Below are 18,777 nucleotides of genomic sequence, written 5' to 3'. Positions count from 1 at the left end.
TTTTAGGACAAAAATTACAGTCAAACATGAGCCTCAACACTTTTGAATAACTGAGTGAAGGCCCGGTCACACAGCCTTTCACGGGCGTATCGGGGCTGAATCACGGCCAGAAATTTCTGCCCGTGAAGCAGACGCTGTTGGACGCTTTGAGATTGCGATACAGACGAGATACAGCAGTGCTTTACACGCGGTAAGAAATTCACACGTGGTTGGCCGTGCGAAAAAGTTTTGCGCTTCTCAAAACTTTAGACCACGGGTAACCGCAGGCGGCACACGTGGTACACACGAGGTAAAGACGCGGTACGAACGTGCTAGGACGTGCTACGGCCGTGGCCAAGACGTGGTTACACGCGGGTAGGACGCGAAATTTTAGCGGGTAAAAATTGCGTGTAAGCACGGTCAATCGCGATGCAGCCGCGGTTACCCGCGATAAGGACGCGGAACAGTCACCGACGTCTGTTTCGCGGGTATACCACGGGTAAACAGCAGGTTTAGCCAATTTTGCACATTTTCCACCACGACTGCTTCACGGGCAGAAACTTCTGGTCGTGATTCAGCTGCGATACGCCCGTGAAAGGCTGTGTGACCATGCCTTGAGGGAGACAAATAAAAATGGTATAATTATATTCATATGTCACACAGGCTCTAGTATTATAATAAATATATAGATGTTATCAAATCAGCAAATATCCCACTGTGAAATAAATGTGCTGAAAAATTGGTTTTTGTCTCGACAGCGGGTTTGGCGGATTTGTTGAATTTTATCTTAAAATATATGGTGTGGCTCTCCAAAAAAAGATGAACATAGTTTTGCTTTTATGGCTGTTTGGGTCCAAATGTTCCCAACCCCTGCTACTGGGGATAGGCAGTGCAGGAAATGGATGGACAGGATTACAAAAAAAGGGAGGATCTTGGTCAGCCTGGGCGGATTCTGGATGGAGCCGCTGCATTTTGTAAGGGGGCCTCCCTTGGGAAATGTGTCAAGCTATCTAGCTGGATGGATGGATGGATGGATGGATGGATGGATGGATGGATGGATGGACGGACGGACGGACGGACGGACGGACGGACGGACGGACGGATGGATGGATGGATGGATGGATGGATGGATGGATGGATGGATGGATGGATGGATGGATGGATGGATGGATGGAAGAATACCAAACTAGAGTATTAGCTGAGTGGATAAACATATAACTAAATACATGGATGGATGGATGGATGGATGGATGGATGGATGGATGGATGGATGGATGGATGGATGGATGGATGGATGGATGGATGGATGGATGGATGGATGGATGGATGGATGGATGGATGGATAGTTGGATGGATGGATAGTTGGATGGATGGATGGACAGATGGATAGGTAGAATGGAATAATACCAAACTAGAGTATTAGCTGAGTGGATAAACATATAACTAAATACATGGATGGATGGATGGATGGATGGATGGATGGATGGATGGATGGATGGATGGATGGATGGATGGATGGAAGAATACCAAACTAGAGTATTAGCTGAGTGGATAAACATATAACTAAATACATGGATGGATGGATGGATGGATGGATGGATGGATGGATGGATGGATGGATGGATGGATGGATGGATGGATGGATGGATGGATGGAAGAATACCAAACTAGAGTATTAGCTGAGTGGATAAACATATAACTAAATACATGGATGGATGGATGGATGGATGGATGGATGGATGGATGGATGGATGGATGGATGGATGGATACAAAACTAGAGTACTAGCTGAGTGGATACACATATAACTAAGTACATGGATGGATGGATGGATGGATGGATGGATGGATGGATGGATGGATGGATGGATGGATGGATGGATGGATGGATGGATGGATGGATGGATGGAATGACCGATGGACTGGCGGACAGACGGATGGATGGATAGATGGATGAATGGATTATTACACAGTTAGCTAACTACCTAGATGGCTAGATAGAACTCAATTACGAAATAATGCAATATTATAAATGAGATGGTAGACGGCAATAAAAACATTACATATTGAGAATTAATAATATCATAATATTGTCAAATCATCAGACATAGACGGAGTGCAAAAATGTTTTGCCCCCGGTGTAAATCCACATTCGGAATCCAAATGTGGGAGTGCATTTTCTCAACTTGCAAGAGACAGCGGCTTCGGAGCTTTGATAGGTCATAGCACAGGGCGTCCAGTTTGTGATTTTGCTCCTGTCAAATGAAGTCCTGCGGCTATTTTGACACGAGCCTCCTGAGTTTTGAAATCGTGCGTTCACTCTTGAAATGTTGTCAGATCGGCCAATAAAATCTCACTTCAGCCTTCGATAGCCGGACGTGGGGGAAGATGCAGCAGCTCATGCGCCTTTGTGCTCTCAGCAGATTTAATGGACATGCCGGATGGGAGATTTATGACCCCGCTGATTGCAACCACCCAGACAGATTGAGAGTGGGTGGGGCAGTGCCCCTATCTCATATGTTGCACTTTGCCGTGTCATCACTTTTGGAAACTTGTGGGCTGGGGGCCACTCAGGCCTGCCCTTTTTTCTCCTCTCAGGGCGAGCACATCTGCCACCCGCTTAATTATTTCTCTCCGTGGCCCAAAAAAGACAGGAAAGATCAAAAGCAAAACGGCGCCACCATTGCCGGATTGCATCTTCACGTCGCTTGTGAAGTCTGGAAATTGTAGCAAAGGTCTTTCTCATCTTCTGCACTGCATATGAAGGTTTCGATCCCGCCATGTGTAGGAACAAATGTACAAATAGAAACCTTCAAATATATGGCATCAAGATAAATACATGAGGAAATACACAATCAAATACAGGAGAAAATACACAAGAAAATACATGAGACAATTCATGGCAAAGTACAGGACAAAATAAACGATAAAATACACGATGATTTACACGACAAAATAAGCGACAAAACACATGATAAACACACGACAAAAAACATCACAAAACATACGAAAACACAAGAATACATGAGAAAAAAACATGAGAAATAACGCAAGAAAATACATAGCACATTACACAACAAAATACACGACAAATACATGACAATTTGACAAAATACACAAGAAAATACATGAGAAAATACACAATAAGAACATGAAAAAATACATAACAAAAACACACAACAAAATGAATACCAAAATAAATAAATGACAAAATGCATGACAAAATGCATGACAAAATAACCCTAAAAAATAAACGACAAAATAAAAAATGAAATAAATAAACTTTAAAATGAATGAAAAAAATAAATGACGACTATTATAAAAAAATACATGACGTAATGATTAACAAAATCGAAGACAAAAAAAATGATGAAATACAAGATAAAATACGGCAGCAAGGCAGCACGGCAGCGCAGTGGTTAGAGCGTGTGCGGCACAGTTCTGAGGTCATGAGATCGAACCTTCCTGTGTGGAATTAGCATGTTCTCCCCGTGCTTGCGTGGCTTTCCTCCAGCCTCTCCGGTTTCCTCCCACATTCTAAAAACATGCATTTCAGGTTAATTGGCCGGTCCAAATTGTACCTAGGTGTGAATGAGCGAGTGCGTTGTCTGTCCCTGTGTGCCCTGCGACTGGCTTGCAACCGGTTCAGGGTGTCCCCTGCCCACTGCCCGATGATAGCTGGGATGGGCTCCAGTACCCCCGCGACCCTACTAAGGATAAGCGGTGCAGATAATGAATAAATGAAAGATAAAATACACAACAAAATACAAAACAAAATGGATGGCAAGATACACGAGAAAATACATAACACAATACACAACAAACTTCAGAACAAAGGACACATAACATAGTACATGAGAAAATACACAACTGAATACATAACACAATACACAACAAAATACACGAAAACATACACCACAAAATACACGACAAATTAATGGCAAATAGACGATAAAATATGTGACAAAATACACAACAAGAACATGAGAAAATACATAACAAAACTCCAGACGAAACAAATTCCAAAATAAATAAATGACAAAATACAAACCAAAGTAAATAAATAAATGGCAAAATGCACGACAAAATACCCCCCAAAAATAAATAACAAAATGAAAAATGAAACAAATAAATTATAAAATGAATGGGGAAAATGACAAATATCATTAGAAAACACATGACAAAATATATTGCATAGTACACGAAAAAAATACCTGACAAAATAATTAACATGATAGAAGACAATGAAAATGATGACAAACAAGATAAAATACAAAACAAAATACAAAAGAAAGCGGATGTCAAGATACACGAAAAAATACATAACACAATACACAACAAAGGACACATGACAAAGTACATGAGAAAATACACGACAAAGTACATAAAAATGAAAAATTGTGAAAGAAATAAATGACAAAACGCATAAATTGTCATGATTACCAATGTGATGCACCTGTGCCCGCTCCTTTGGCGCCAACTGCCTCGGACTCTGATTGGCTCCCTGTCACTATTCAAACCCACGTCTATCCGTCACCTGTTGTCAGTCCGTCCGCGAACCTTAGTTTACTCTAGGCAAGCTTTTTCTACCCTGACTCACGCCTGTTTTTGCTTCTGTCTGTTTCCCGGCTTTGACCTGTTTTTTGATCCTGACAACGTCTACTCTCCTCTCCTGGCTTTCGACTCGTTTCCAATCTCGACCACGTTTTTTGCTCTCTTGTGTCGGCTACTGACCCGTCTTTTCCGTTTCCGCCACCGCCATCGCTCACCACAGAAGTCCCATTTCCGCGTTCAGAGTGACCTGCTTCCCGCGCCCAGCGATCCCCGGATCGTGCGTGCAATCGTGGGTGCAACCCTTTCCTTTCTTCCAATAAAACTGAGAGGTCCTGTCTCCGTTCTGGTCCTGACTTAAATAAATCAATACATCCTATCAATGTCACGTATTTGGGTATTACGTGGTTTATTTGTGTCTTCATTTATCTACTTGGCATATATTTCTAGGTGTTTGTTTGTGTATCCGTTTATTTCTACGCACTGCAGGATTATCACATGTGCGCGCCTGCGATGGGAACGCTCATTTCTGCGAGTTGCAACCCAAATAAGAGTCTGGCCCGCAGCTCTCTGTCAGCCGCCTTCAAGACAGCAATCTATCAGGAAATAACAGCCGACCGGAATGTAGAAATCAATTCATGAGAAAATAAGAAGGCCCGCGGTTGAGGGAGAGTTCATGGGCACGTGTGATCACGTTTCCTTTGCGTTCCCTCGCCGGGGCCAGACAAATGATAGTCCCGATTCTGGCAGCTTGATAGAAAAGCTGATGCGAAGGCTGCCTGGCGCTCTTGAGATGAGAGGAATGTATATTCCATTTACTGGCAGCAAAGAAAGCTGCTCACATTTATTGATCAATCTTGCAGGGGATTTTACACTTGACGTACACGCACGCATTTTTCTGGACGGTACCCCGCTTCCACGTTCAAAGCTCGCACGGATAGAGAGATGTTCTTTTTCTGTCTCGTGTCACGGTGTTTTTCAACTGGTGGGACGAGGACCCCCTTTTCAGTGGGTCGTGGGCCTTTGCCTTGGCCAAATAATGCTAAGAAAACACAAAGGGTTAATACAATCCTTAACTCATTCAATGCCAGGCGTTTCTTTCAAATAGTAAGACAGCCATTTTTTGCCATTTCGACTTATTTTTAAGGGCCTACACAAAATGAAGTTCTAGGACGATCTACATAGGCATAGGCCATATCAAAGGAAAGGTTCGACCCTCACATTTCATTCGAAAAAGGAAAAGTGATTCTTGAAAATGCTCGTTTCCAAGAAAACTTATGAGAAAATATTTTTTTGTGATAGGATGCATTTTAAGCAGAATTTATACCTCCAAAATTTAAAAAGCTTTCCATAAAACCAGTGGCAATTTGCTTGCAAATAACATTTTGTCGGAAAAACACTGAAAATGAACTTTGCAAAAACTTTTCTTCGCCCAACATTTTTTAACGTGATCACACGTGATCATTGAAGTCACCTTCGCAATTGGATTTTGCAGAAGTGCACTAAACGTCATCCTTCTCCGCCCCGACGAAGACAAAGGTACTTTGTCATGTTTTTAGAAAGAATAAAAGAAAAAGAACTCACTTCACTCACACACTTATTTACGACCTAACCGTATTGGCTGCCTACACACTCTCAAACGCTAGATACTGGAAGCAACATTAGGAAGAGGGGGCTTGATTTGTGGACAAAGATCTAGTCAAATCCATTCCTGCCATCCAAATAACAATAACAGTTCCCAGAGGCTTGATACTAACTGATAAGCTGTGCCAAACTATTCATAATAATTTTATTTAAATATAAAAAAACAACAACGTAATTTTAAACTTCGGCACACCGGGTGAATGCTTCTGAAAACGTATTTATACGTTATGGCACTGAATGAGTTAACAGGTAGACCACTATGGCGACTGGCATTAAACTGATGTCACAACTCAAAACGTCAAAGTTGAAAAAGGCTGTCTTCAAAATGCATTATCTCAGAAAATTATTGGAATACAGTAGTACCTCTACTTTAATTTGTCTTGGAGTAGCGTCATAACCTGAAAACTTCCTAAGTTGAGACGCAATTTGAATGAAAAGTACAATATGATATTAATTTGATAAATCAAACAACAGCTTCAGAACATGAAACTTATACATGTCAAAATGTGACTTTGTATGCTGAGACGCTTTTGTGACTTGAGGCAATATTTTTCACATTCAAGTACTGAAACTTTCGTATGTAGAGACATAGGTAAGAAGAGGTACCACTGAATACTGATGAAATATATATATATATATATATATATATATATATATATATATATATATATATATATATATATATATATATATATATATATTCTATGCAAAAACATGTACTACATCCTCACAGTTTACTTCTTTTAGAATTTGGGTAAACATTTAGTGGCTTCATGGTAAATTAGCACTGGGTAAAAGCTGAGCTAAAAGGGCGGCCATATTGGTAGAGGCTACGCTCATATCAAAGGTAAGACGAGCATCTTAAAAGGAGATTTCCTATCATATCTTTCTCTGTTTTACTTGAGATCTTTTTTCGGCGGAGTTGTTTTTTTTTTTTTAAATTAGCTCCTATCTTTGGCATCTAATCGTAGCAGTCAAAAAAAGAAAAGAAATGCTAACATTGTTGCTCATTAACGCAAATAGAGGCATCCTTTTATTTTCTTGCATAATAAGCCAAGTTTGAATAAACTTCAAAACTTTTCACACAGTTTTTGTGTATCTATTTACAAGATGTTTTCACAACGCGGGCTCTTTTGAGGTTATAAAATAAACCACGAAATCATTTCATATCTTATTGATTTTTTTCAAGGCCACCCGCAAAAGTACACCGATCAGATAGATGTTCTTATAACATTCCAGATCGTTCCCCTAATCATGTAGTTTCCACTGTAAGGTTGAGACGTGTTCATTTTGATTAATTATTCATATGAGAAAAAAATCTGAGGCGTTGAATTCCGACTTTCGTGGGGCCCCTAGCTCTTTTTAACGTGATAATTAGGACACACCGATAACACCAATACGGCATATCGAGCGAGTAGAAGAAAAATAACCACAAGAAAGCGTAAAGGTGAGAGTCGTATAATAAACACTTAACTTCATTATCAGCAAAGCTTGGAGCCTGTGAGAACAATCTGAAAGGTGTTGTGTTAGGGTGTGACTTTTAATGCTTTTTAATTGCCTTCCATACAAGTAATTAGTGTCTGAGAAGCCATTAGAAAATCTCATGATTGATACATACTTTTAAAAATGTGACTGTAGGCAAAATAATTTTCCAGATTGTTCCATTGAGGTAATTCCAGCTGGACATGAACTGAATTAATGCAAGCCCCCTTTTACACAAGCAGTAAAGTAATTCCTCCTTGTATCATGGTTTACTTTTCGTAGTTTTGCTACTCCATGGATTTTCAGAGTGTATCGTGTCGCCTGTGTCTTGCTTTGCGTCAATAAATTTGCGGTCCAAGCTCTACAAAACAGCTTGATGAACCCTAAATTCCGTATACAAATATTTTACGATTTCAAGTTACGACACAAAAAGCCTGTTTTTGAAAATAAATCTAAGTTAAACAACACTATTTAAACGGAAGAATGACAGGTGGATAACACAAAAGGCAAAAGAGTGAGCAGCTCAGTCCAACTAGAATTTTAGGCCGCCCCTGTATTCAGATCTTACCTCTTGGCTGAAAGTGGTGGCCAAAACCTTTTCTTGCTTGCAAAAAGCTTGCTTGATTCAGAGTTGTCCAACCTTTTGCTATTACAGACGCTTCCCTACTTACGACCAATCGACTTACGATAAACGGTAGATGCGAACAATTTTTTCGGGTTGTCAAAAAATATCCGGACATTGCTGTAAGTTAGATTTTGTATTGTGTGCACCATTTTCCGAGTAGAGGACAGTGCTGTAATGCTTCTTTCCGCGGCTACCGGCATTTGGCGCTGTGAGAGCTCACTTAGCATCCACCCCGAAGAAGAAAAAAGTACAAAAAATTCAAAATAAATTGTGTTCTGAATTCTGATTGGTTTAACAGAGGATGGTGCTTTTTATTGCCAATAAAAATAGGCCTCTCCACTGGGTTAATAATAATAATAATAATAATAATTTCCTTTGTATTGTCATTCTTTGTAACAATGTACACAGAACGAAATGTCGATACACCTGACCCTTGTAGCGAGTCGATGCAGCCGCAGCCAGAGGGCGCCGCCATTATACCAATTAGGTATGTCTCGGTCGAGGCGCGATCCAGCGACCTCCCAGTCTCAAAGCGGGCACACTACCATCTAGGCTACTGAGCTGGTAACCCGTTCAGGTGCCAAAAATGGGTCTTTGGCGCTTCCTAGTAGCTACCCGACGCTTTTAAAAAAAAATGTTTCAAATGGAAAAATATAGTGTTTCTGTATGAACGAACCGGAGGGTAAATGCAGTTATCCATAAAAGCCACATGATGGCAGCAAACTATCACGTAAAATGAAGTGTACCGGGTCCTTGATTCATAAATATATAGAATAAAAAAGCTAAATTATTTTTAAAATTATATTTTGACAGGACAGAAGCTAGGAAAACCGTTTACGAAGCACAGTACTTTTATTTGTTACACAAATACTTTCCAGTAGAGCATATAAATTGGATATGTTCTTGATTAGTGTGCCCGCTTTGAGACTGGGAGGTCGCTGGTTCGCGCCTCGACCGAGACATACCTAATTGGTATAATGGCGCCGCCCTCTGGCTGCGGCTGCATCGACTCGCTACAACGGGTCAGATGGATCGACATTTCGTTCTGTGTACATTGTTACAAAGAATGACAATACAAAGGAAATTATTATTATTATTATTATTATTGTTTAGCAAATAACTAAATGCGATAACCAAGGAATTACTGTAAAGTATTTCGGATTTGACCCAAATCAAATCACATTTCCATCCATCCATTATCTGCACCACTCATCCTCATTAGGGTCGCGGGGGTGCTGGAACCCATCCCAGCTATCTTCAGGCAGTGGGTAGGGGACACCCTGAACTGATTGCCGGCCAGTCGCAGGGCACACAGGGACAGACAATTGGCTCGCTCATTCAGAGCTAGGGACAATTTGGACCGGCCAATTCACCTAACATGCATCTTTTTGGAATGTGGGAGGAAACCCACTCAAGCACGTGGAGAACACACACTCCACACAGGAGGTTCGATCTGATGACCTCAGAACTGTGCTGCACACGCGCTAACCACTGCGTCGCCGTGCTGCCCTGGATCAAATTTGACATGGGCAAATTTATCTGCCAACCAAAGATTTGTTTAGAAAAATATGTCTCTATGTCCCTCGGCTGGCCTGGAAACGCCTCAGGATCCCGTCGGATGAGCTGGATGAAGTGGCTGGGGATATCTGCTGCCCACGCGACCGACCCCGTATAAGCAGAAGAAAACGGATGGATGGATTATTTTACCCTTTTGATGTCCTTTCTACCTGTATTTGATGTATTTTCTTCAGCTTTTTCAGATTTTTTTCCACATTTGATAATATCCTTCATTTTAAAGTGGGGCAGTGTAATAATTAAGTGTCAAATGTTTATTTTATCGTGTAGTGAAACCAAATACGTGTACCAAAGAACGCAAGGAATAACAAAAACTGAAAGTACCATTTTTATTCTAATTTTGTCCCAAGCCTTTTGAGGTTTTTGGGTACCCGTAGCAGCGAGATGGAAGAAAATTATGTCAGCTTCCTACAAATGAGCACCATGTTATGTAAAATAAATACAAATCTCTAACCTACAAATATTTAAGATAGCACGTTCACTTAATAGTTCATTTAATTTTGCTGATTATTCAAAATGATTTCGTCATTTTTATTTAATGATGTATTTTAAATAATACACAATGTCCTTTTAAAGCAAAACGGGGACCGTAGCGCTAACGACAGCATTAATCGTTTAACTATACGCGAGAATTGTTTACTTTAGTCAGCTGGGAAAAAATTGTGAGGTTTCAACAAGGACCTGGAAAACCTCATGCCGCTTCACCAACAAATTTCTAGTTTCTTTATGCTATTTCCTATGAAATGGATAAGCAACTAGTGGTTTCAAAATGAATCATTTTAACATAGGAATTATACAAGTAGTCCACCACTGGTTTGTTGTCCGGGAAGTATTCCTATCCATCCATCCATTATCTGCACCGCTTATCCTCAGTAGGGTGGCGGGGGTGCTGGAGCCCATCCCAGCCATATTCGGGCAGTGGGCAGGGGACACCCTGAACTGGTTGCCAGCCAGTCACAGGGCACAGAGGGACAAACAGTCCGCTCGCTCATTCACACCTATGGACAATTTGGACCGGCCAATTAACCTGACATGCATGAATGTGGGTGAGTGCCCGGAGGAAACCCAAGTAAGCACGGGGAGAACATGCAAACTCCGCACAGGAAGGTTGGTAGCTGGATTTGAACCCATGACCACAGAACTCTGCCGCACACGCGCTAGCCACCATTCCACCGTGCTGCCCGGAAAGTATTCCCGTTGATTTTTTTTCAACCGAAATATAACAAATCACAACCTGTAATAAAAGCACCCCCCTGACCCCATTCTTTTTATTAAATCTAATAGGTTACAAAGCAGATCCTCCCTAAATTGTGTGGGTATCAAATAACAGATACATAATTGATAGCTACAATAATGTAAACAGCACACAAAAGTCAGAATAACAAACAACAGTAAGGTATAATAGTCAGAACAACGAGATGAACAAGCTTCTCACTGTATCTCTAAGGGAGAGCCCAGCCACCCTTCGGAGTAAACTCATTGTATTCCTTTGTATCCAAGATTTTGTTCTTTCGTTTATGACCCACAGTTCATTACCATAGGGGAGAGCAGGAACAGTGATTGACCAGTAAATCTTCATCACAACGGACCAGTACCGATCCGACAATCTCCTGTTGAATCCTATCCACACTCAAGAACAAGACCCTGAAATACTTGAACTCCTCCACTTGGGGCAGGATCTCATCCACAACCCGGAAGGGGCATGCCACCTTTTTGCATCTGAGAATCATGATCCCGGACTTGGTGCTGGTCTTCATCTCTGCCGCTTCACACTTTGGGAACCACTCCAGTAAAAGCTGAAGATCATGGAATGGGGAAGCCAACAGCACCACATCATATGCAAAAAGCAGATGCAACGCTAAGGCCCCAAAACCATATCCCTTCCCTGCCAAGGCTGCCCCTAGAAATTCTGACCATGAAGGTTATGAAAGGAATTGCTGACAAATGGCAGCCTTGGCGGAATCCAACTCCCACTGGAAAGGAATCCGACTAACTGCCGACAAGGCGGACCAAACTCTGGCACTGGGCGTACAGGATCGCATAGCTCGGATAAGTTTGAGCGGCACCCCATACTCCGAAACACCCCTCGCAGGGCTTCCTAAGGAACAGGGTTGAATGCCTTCTCCAAGTCCACAATACACAAGTAGAGCCGATAGGCAAACATAATAATTTAATATAATATCAACACGACAATTATAACTCCTTCCATTGCACAATATTTTGAAAATGAAGTCAAAGTACAAATACTGTAAACAATACTATATAAACCTTTAACAGTATAAGAATAAAATATTTTCTGAAACAAAAGTGGCAAGAGTCAAACTGAAAAGCACTAATGTAACAAAAATTCAAATACTCTATAACAGGGGTCGGCAACCTATGACACACGTGCGAGCAGTGGCACGCGAGGGGTTAACCAGTATCACGCAAGCGCACGTCAAAATAATACAAATCATAATGTTTGTTTTCTTTAAGCGCAATTTTACCTGAAATTTAGACATTTTCAGTTGCGCGCCGTGTTTACAGTAGCGTCCCTCTTCCTCTGCTTCATGTGTGAGTGCGTGTCTGCGCCGCGCCTTGCAGAGGAGGAAAGATCTGTGTTTTAACCCAGCCACAGAAAGAAACACTGGCGCGCGATAAATGAATGAATCATGGCCGCTCCTCCAGCGAAAAAATCTGGTTCTTTTCAGCCAGCGTGGACGGATGACTGGGGCTTTGTACAAAAAAGATGACCGTGCCGTGTGTGCATTATGCCTCAAGAGTCTTGTACCTCGCACATTAAGTGTTAATCGTCATTACGAGACGAAACATGAACATGAATTCAAGGCGGACACGCGCTGTGTCCAGGTACGGTCAACAAACACAGACCCTGAAAATCTTTGTCACTGCTAAAAACACCACCACTGAAGCAAGTTATCACATTGCTCACTGCATAGCAAAGCACGGAAAGCCATTTATATTTGCGATCTAATCAGCTGTTATTTCTGTTGCACATATTTTCAAGTAGCCTTGCTGCTGTTAAGTTTTGTTATTTTCTGCAATAAGATTTCATTGATGAATGGTATGGTAGCTGTCCATATCACTTGTTTTTTATTATAGTTCATTGTTGATGAAGAATGGTTGATTCTGGTTGATTCTTGTGGTAAAAAGTTGAAGTCATGATGGCTACAGGCTTTTCCACATGTTGCTCACATTTATTTTTTAGTTTATTGATGAACAAGGATAGTGGAAGATAAATTGGTCAGTTATATAATTCAATGTATAAACATGTTGTATATTCAGACTGGTGTAAAATTACATTCTTGAATCTTATTCATTCATTCATTCATAATCTGCACCGCTTATCCTTAGTAGGTTCACAGGGGTGCTGGAGCCCATCCCAGCTATCTTCGGGCAGTGGGCAGGGGACACCTTGAACTGGTTGCCAGTCAGTCGCAGGGCACACAGGGACAGACAATTAGCTCACTTATTCACACCTAGGGACAATTTGGACTGGCCAAATAACCTGACATGCATGTTTTTTTTTTGAAAATGTGGGAGGCAACTGGCGTGCCTGGAGAAAACCCACGCAAGCACGGGGAGAACATGCAAACTCCACACAGGAAGATTCGATCTCATGACCTGTGCCGCACACGCGCTAACCACTGTGCCGCCGTGCTGCCCCAAATTACAGCTCTGTCGGATATAAAAAAAATGTGTTGTACGAGTCAATGATCTTGGTGTGGCACAATGATTTAAAAGGAAATTTGAAAGTGGCACTCACACAAAAAAGGTTGCTGACTCCTGCTCTATAACAATTTTAACAAGACAATTAGAATACCTTCCGTTGTAAAATATTTTGAAAGTAAAGTCAGTAGTGCAAATAATGTGTAAACCAGGGGTGTCAAACTCATTTTAACTCAGGGGCCACACGATAGAACGAACATTATCTCGTGGGCCGGACTAGTAGACTAGAGAGAAAGAGAAAAAGAGAGAAAGAAATAAGAGAAAGAGAGGGAGAGAAAAGTAGAGAGGGTAGGACAAAGAAAGAGAGAGAGGTAAAGAGAGAGAGAGAGAGAGAGAGAGAGAGAGAGAGAGAGAGAGAGCATGAGAAACAAAAGAGATAAGAGAAATAGTGAGAGAGAGGGAAAGAAAGAGAAAGAATTAAATCAAAAGAGAAATAGAAAGAGAGAAAGAGAGAAGGAGAGAAAAGGGAAGGAGGGAAAAGAGAAGGAGAGAAAGAGAGAAGGGGAAAGCAAGGGAAGGAAAGAGAGAGAGAGAGAGAGAGAGAGAGAGAGAGAGAGAGAGAGAGAGAGAGAGAGAGAGAGAGAGAGAGAGAGAAAGAAAGAAAGGAGAGAGAAAAGGAAAAAAGGAAGAGAGAGCAAAAGGAGGTAAAAAGACATACAGGAAGAAACAAAGAGGAACAAATAAAGAGAAAAAGGGAGACAGAGAGAGTGAAAGCATGTGAAGGAGAGTGAGAGAAAAGGGGAGGAAAACAGAGAGAAAAAGAAAGAGAAAGAAATACAAGTACAGCATTTGTGAGAGGCACCTGGCTTTGGCAACATCAAGTGGACATATTTCAACCTGCAGCTCGTTTTTGTCTTACGCTTCTCTTAGTGTAGTCTCGCGGGTCGGATTCAATACTCTAGTGGCCTGATCTGGCCTAAGGGACGCCTGTTTGACACCCCATCAACAAAAAAAATTGAATCGATTTTGAAAATCTTAATGTATGTCCCACTAGCAAATTTGAATAGTTATATTAAGAACAGGGTATCGATCCCTCAATCCCCCACCATTAAAGAGATAATGAAAACCTTTGTTTTTCAATGTCTTGCATTTCGTCGCTTGTCTTGCAATTAATATAAAATGGTCCAGATAGCTTCCTGTTAGCGTGTGGGCTCCATAAGGCTTCCAGTTTTTTTTTTGCCGTAGCAGTCGGCTAGTTGGCCAGCTTGCCGTGCTCATTTTTTTTCACCCGGCTGGGTTCTTGTTGGTTGCAGCCGTGGCTTGCGGTTATACCGGCTGCTTACTGCATGTTTTTGTTGAGCTAGCCTCCATTTTCTTTCTGATCAGTCCCGGTGCGTCTTCTACATTATCCGGCTACCGTGCCGTGTTTCGACTAATTTAGCCCATGTTAGCTCTCTGTGTGATATTTTTGCCAGTTCGCCCCATTTTAGCAGCTTGCAATTAGTTGTACCATTGCAGAACCCATCTATGACACACAGTCGTTCTCCACAAAAACTACCAAAACTTGACGCAAAGCACTCAAAACCTTTATATATATATATATATATATATATATATATATATATATATATATATATATATATATATATATATATATATATATATATATATATATATATATATATATATATCTCATCTCATCAGCCGTACCGCTTATCCTCATTAGGGTCGCGGGGTATATACAGTATATATATATATATATATATATATATACCCTACTGAGGATAAGCGGTACGGCTAATGAGATGAGATGAGATATATATATATATATATATATATATATATATATATATATATATATATATATATATATATATATATATATATATATATATATATATATATATATATATATATATTTATATATATATATATATATATATATATAGAGAGAGAGAGAGAGAGAGAGAGAGAGAGAGAGAGAGAGAGAGAGAGAGAGAGAGAGAGATAGTATGCAAAAAACACGTACTATTTTCTCACATTTTGTTTTAGAATTTGTGAATCCTTTTAATCAATGGCCCTCTCTATGCCGTGATCCGGGCTTGATTCCAAAATCCGTGCACCTTTAAAATAAAAAAGGTGAGACAACATAGTACTGTGAGTAAAACTAGTTCAATGAGTAAATGAAAGATTTTTTTTCCATGTCATTTAGATCCCTAGTGCTCTAGCGATAACACAGCGGTTTAGGGCTTATTAGCATCATGATTTTAAACCGTATTGTTATTGTTTTTATTGCTAACGTTATTTATGGACCGACCTGCAAAAATAATAACAGACTTTGAACCAGTCCGCGGTACAGAGAGGGTTGCCAAATACTGATATAAGTCATTATTGCAGTGATTAACACTGCCATGTCAAACATACTGCTAGCGAGCCGGACCCTCCCTGTTGGATGATTTAATCTGGCCCACAACAAATGTCTGAGTATCTCTAGAAAGAATCAAGTCTATAGGTCATCTTTATTAAAAGCTCAACAGTTTTTATATGTTTATTGAATGCAAACCATGTGCTCCCTCCGACCTCTAGAGGGCAGTAGAGGATATACCCTCAGCTTTAGTAGGCCCAGTCTAGTTGTTTGACCTGATGTTGTCTACTCCTGTATCCCATGCACTACTCAAACATTTATTTTGTATTTCTTCTTTATTCATTCCAAACCAGTACAATTAAGGCAAAATAATATTTGAGATTATATAGTGAAGGATTTTATACATTTGACTATAAAGGATTTTGTACGATCACATACAAATTACATTTAAATGCAAAAGATATTCACTGGCTGAGCTGTAGGGCGAGGTCAATGCAACCTTGTCATGAATGATGTTTACAGAAACAACGGGAACTGGGACAAGGGCTGATATGATAATCAGCACTTCCCGGCGCAAGAGGGGCCCTGGTGACGCAGAGACGCTCTGGGTCCAGACATTGAGGCGAGGGGGCTTTCCTGCCACCCCATAGGAGGAGCTGGCACACCAGCTGGCAGAGAGACGTGGGTCGAGAGAAGAACTTCAGAAGATTGAGAGAAAGAATCGAGAGAGGAGGCTTGACGGAGACTCGAGCGACACTAATTCGGCTAATTCGATGGAGTTCGCTTGAATTATTTAAGAAATTAAATCTGCCCCTGTGTGGAAATGCCGGCCTTTTGTCCATATTTTCCCATCAAGAAACGAGCATGCATTGTTAGGAGAATGCAGGTTGTGTTTGGTTAATGGAGTCAGATAACTAATTCGAACAATTTGGTAAACGGTACATTATAATATTTATTTCCTAACAATAGCATGGTAAGTAGGTTCAGGTTTAAAACTGCATTTAATTAACTTTTAAAACAAACCAGTAAACGCATTCAATGCAAAAAATGAAAATCATTTTTCTCAATGGTTTGTGAATTAATGCGCTATGCATAGACAAGACCCCTTGTCATCCATGATTATAATATGTTGGATCGGCTATTAAAGTGAATGAATGAATGAATAAATGAATGAATGAATGAAAACTTTATTTCTAACATTATGAAATAAAAAAGGACAAAAAATGACTTAACAACAAAAATAATGTTAACAAAACGTGTTCAAAAAGGGGTACTGTAATAAGAAGCAGAAGCTTATTTTCCCTACCCCTTCATCTTCCCTATTAATTTCATTTTACAGATAGCTTCTCTTGTGTCTAATATAACAAAGTCTCACAGATATACATTTTACAAAAGTCAGATATTAATAATTATAATAATAGCAATAGTCACATATTTTATACACTAATCTATTAACGTTATAATGCTATTTTTCACTAAATATCGTTGTGACACCAATGAAAATTACAACACTAGCAATAATAACAGTTATGATATAAGAATAGTAACAATAACAACAAGGTTAACTATAGTTGTAAACACAGTATTTCCAATCTCTAGTATCACTCATATGACATCTTCTTCATCAGTATTCTGCCAGTAATGTTTTTTTTGTATTTTTATTAGAACACGTGAATAGTTGGACATTGTTTGAGCTCGTCTTGTAAATTGTTCCAAAGTTGGACTCCACACACAGACACACATATACTTTTGCTGGTGGTTCTCACCTTTGGGATTTTGAATTTACTACAGTAGGTTGAATGATAAATTATGATACTGGAAAAAATATGGTGAGCTAACATTTTTAAGATGACATTCATCTGCTGACCCGGCCCACCTGAAAACAGAAAGTCTGGATAGGGCTCCAGAGCCAGATTGAGGTTGACATCCCTTGGATTTAAAAATTGCGAGTACTGTTTTATAGATATCTCATTGTCTTCAACTCAGTTGCAATTTATTTCAAGCAACTAAGAGCAAATATATTCCTCTTTTGTTAGCGAACTAAAAGCTATGTTATTGTTATCTTTGAATAGAAACAACACCCTTGATTCGTGTTGTCTTTTGTTGCACGCTATGATGCTAGGACATACATTCATTTACTTGAACGATTTTCATTCCTAATCACGTCTTTGTTGCTTCCAATTAGTGTCGAGAATTATTAATGAAGGCTACGCGAATATTCATGAAAATAAACCGCGCCTTCTGTCTTGACTGGGCAAACAACACTCCATCCGATTGGCGCCGAAGCATCTGCAACAAAGGCGTGTTTACCAAGATGTGTATGCAAGATGCCCAGCTTAAAAGTGATGTAAATGTCACTGCTGAAGGGGAGGGACGAAGAAAAACAGACAAACAAACAAACTAACTCTAAGCGACTCCTCGGTGAGGTTTTTTTCCCTCCAGACAAAACATCAATAGGAGTACATTATCATTTGTGTGCTCGGGTCAAACTGTGATCAAAATGAAAATCTTCCCCCAGGCTGCTGCGATGGAGACTGGCTGGTCACAGATCAATATCAAAAATATGACCGGCATGTAGGGGGTAGTCAGTAGCAGGCTCTTTATTTGAGAACTGGCTCTTTCGGCTTGGTTTACGATAAAGATCCGGGTGTTTTGGCTCGGAAGCGGTTCTCCGGGTATTTTTTTATTTTCTTGTTCTAAAGTCATATTCGCAAAAACTTTGGAATATTATGCACTTAATTATTTCATTTTGAAAATGTAGTATGCCACTACATTATAATAGCTTTTATTGTTTAGTAAACAGTGAACTGTTACATAATTTAAACTTTTTAATTGTTTACACAAAGCAAAGAAGACTGATAAAGAAAGAGAGAGAATAATACAAAGAAAGAG

Source organism: Urocampus carinirostris, chromosome 14 (assembly GCF_059441175.1).
Source record: "Urocampus carinirostris isolate Australia breed hairy pipefish chromosome 14, RoL_Ucar_1.0, whole genome shotgun sequence".
Taxonomy (NCBI): Eukaryota; Metazoa; Chordata; class Actinopteri; order Syngnathiformes; family Syngnathidae; genus Urocampus; species Urocampus carinirostris.
This window is presented reverse-complemented; position numbering follows the sequence as displayed.